The following is a 3,029-nucleotide window of genomic DNA, read 5'->3' as shown; positions in this document are numbered from 1 at the left end:
TTTTCATTCTCCAGCAAGTATCATGCTCTAGTAAAAAAGCTAGAAACCATATCTGGGCTGGGAGTTCAGTGGCTCTCTTTTAGAAAATTCTTGACTTCCATATGCTTGGTATCCTTAAGCAGCCAGATGCTTATCCATAGCCACACAGGGGTCCTGTCTGGACAATACTTTGTACTATTGCTTAACACATTCAGAGTTTCTCCTTGGGAATTACCTTCTGATCCATTTCACATTTGCCTGGAGAACCTCACCATACATCTCCCTTCCTGGAGTATGGAGTTTATTTAAGAAGCAAAAAGGAATTTGGGGAGAAGCCTGATGAATAAACCAAAAATCCATTTTCTGGTCAATAACAGCTAACCAGAAACAGACATGAGCTATGGTAATTACAAGGCAAAGAAGCCAGTCACATTACTCAATTTTCCTTTAAAAAAATTCTCTTTGAGTTAGTTTCTAACTCTTGTAACTGAAAGCATTCTGCCTAACATAATATATAATTGCTTTTTAAAGTATTAAGAATATAATTGTTTTGGTTGTCATAAATATTGCAAATAGTTTTTCCAAATTTTTTCCCTTTCAACATTATTATATTGGCCTTTGATACAAAAAGAGATGTATGTAGGTGTGGGTGCTTGTTTGGTTGATAATGATTCAAATTATTTATGTCCATTTTTTCTGGTCTTAGTGTCATGCACAAAAAATCATAATCAACCTTCAATACTATGTAAATATTCAATTATATTTTCTTCTAATAACTTTATTTAAATATCTAATCTTTCTGAAATATTATTTTGTGTGAGCTGTCAATAAATAAATAGATATACATAGGTTTACACATTGCCATGTTATTGTCCCCAAATTCTTTAATGAAAAATTTAATCTTTTGAAATACTTTAATATATACCAGATTGGTGTGTTATTAGATAGATAGACTGGTATTTATTTAGCTTTAAGGAGATTCTATTCAATTGCATCAAACTATCTGGCTGTATTTATGTTACTCACATATTTTAATTACTTTCTTTTTGTAGAATTTTTTAAGATTTTAATTTATTTTTTTACAGAGAGGGGAAGGGAGGGAGAAAGAAAGGGTGAGAAACACGTCCGATTGGGGACCTAGCCCGCAACCCAGGCATGTGCCCTGACTGGGAAGGAACTGGTTACCTTTCAGTTTGCAGACCGGTGCTCAACCCACTGAGCCACAACTGCCAGGGCTATTTTTGTAGGATGTTTTGACATCTGGTAGAACAATATCTTTCTCCTACAATTAGCTTTTTTAATTGTGTTAGCAACACTCCTTTCTTTTTCTTTAATTAAATTTATTGGGGTTACAGTGGTTAATAAAATTATATAAGCTTTAGGTGTAAAAATTCTATAATACATAATCTAAATAATGCATTCTGTGATCAACACCCTAGGTCATGTCTCTTTCTATCACAATTTATCCCCCCTTTACCCTCTCCTGCCAATGCCCACCCCTATTTTGCTCCGGCAATGACTATACTATTATCTATGTGGGGGGTTTTTTGTTGTTTACCCCTACCCCTTAAGCAGGAAAATCTCAGACATTTCTTATAGTAAAATTTTTACTGATATATCTCTTTGGGCAAGGGAAATAGTAAAAATATAAACAAATGGGACTATATCAAACTAAGAAGATTTTGCACAGCAAAGGAAATGATCAAAAAAAGTATAAAAACAACTCACTGAATGGGGTAACATATTTGCCAATGATAGATAAGATAATGGCTTAATATACAAAATTTATGAAGAACTTATAAAACTCAACATACACACACACACACACACACACACAAACCCTCCATTTCAAAAATGGGTAAATGAACTGAATAGACCCTTCTCCAAGAGGACATACAAATGGCCAATAGACATATGAAAAGATGCTCAATGTCACAAGTCATCAGAGAAATGTGAATTAAAACCACAATGAGATATCATCTCACACCTGTCAGAATGGCTATCATCTTTTACTTTTCAAGATAAACTAGAATATGAATGTGTCAAATTGCAAGAGATCTGTGAAATTCTTTTTTTGACATTTTCATTGCTTTTTTTATTTTTTAATTTTGTATTGATGATGCTATTAGAGTTGTCCCAATTTTTCACCTTTGCCCTCTTCCACCCAGCAACCCCCACTCCCTCCAGAGATCACCCCTCCCCTCCTTTGTTCATGTCCATGGGTTATGCATATAAGTTCTTTGGCAACTCCATTTCCTACACCTGCTTTTAACATCCCTTTGCCTATTCTCTAACTACCAATTTGTACTTCTCTTTTTCCTTTCCTTCCTCTTTTTTTATTGTTGTTCAAGTACAGTTGTCTTCATTTTCCCCCCATTACTCTCCCCTACCTCAGCCATCCACACCTCTCACCCTTGATCCTACCCCACTTTGGCTTTGTCCATGTGTCCTTTATACATGTTCCTTGACGACCCTTCCCCTTTTCATGCTGTTATCCCCTCCTGCCTCTGCTCTGGTTACTATCGATTTGTTCTTAATCTCCTTTTTTTTATTTTCTTGTTTTACTGTCGTTCAACTACAGTCATGTCCATTCTCACCCCACCACACCCTCCTACCCCACGCATCCCTGCCTCCCACTTTCGAACCTACCCCATTTGGTATTGTCGATGTGTCCTTTATACATGTTCCTTGATGGCCCTCCCCATATAATTTCAATATCTCTTGTTATATTTTGTTTCATTGTTTGTTTTGTTGAATGGGCTCCACTTATAGGTGAGATCATATGGTATTCATCTTTCAATGCCTGGCTTATTTCACTTAGCATAATGCTCTCCAAATCCATCCATGCTGTTGTGAAGGCTCAGAGCTCCTTCTTCCTTTCTGCTGCTTACTATTCCATTGGGTAAATGTATCATAGTTTTTTGATCCACTCATTTACCGATGGGCACTTAGGTTGATTCCAACACTTGGCTATTGTAAATTGTGCTGCTATGAACATTGGGGTGCATAGGTTCTTTTGAATTGGTGTTTCAGGATTCTTAGGGTATAAT

Source organism: Desmodus rotundus, chromosome X (assembly GCF_022682495.2).
Source record: "Desmodus rotundus isolate HL8 chromosome X, HLdesRot8A.1, whole genome shotgun sequence".
In the NCBI taxonomy this organism is placed as follows: Eukaryota; Metazoa; Chordata; class Mammalia; order Chiroptera; family Phyllostomidae; genus Desmodus; species Desmodus rotundus.
The sequence above is the reverse complement of the archived record's forward strand: the minus strand, read 5'-3'. Positions refer to the sequence as shown.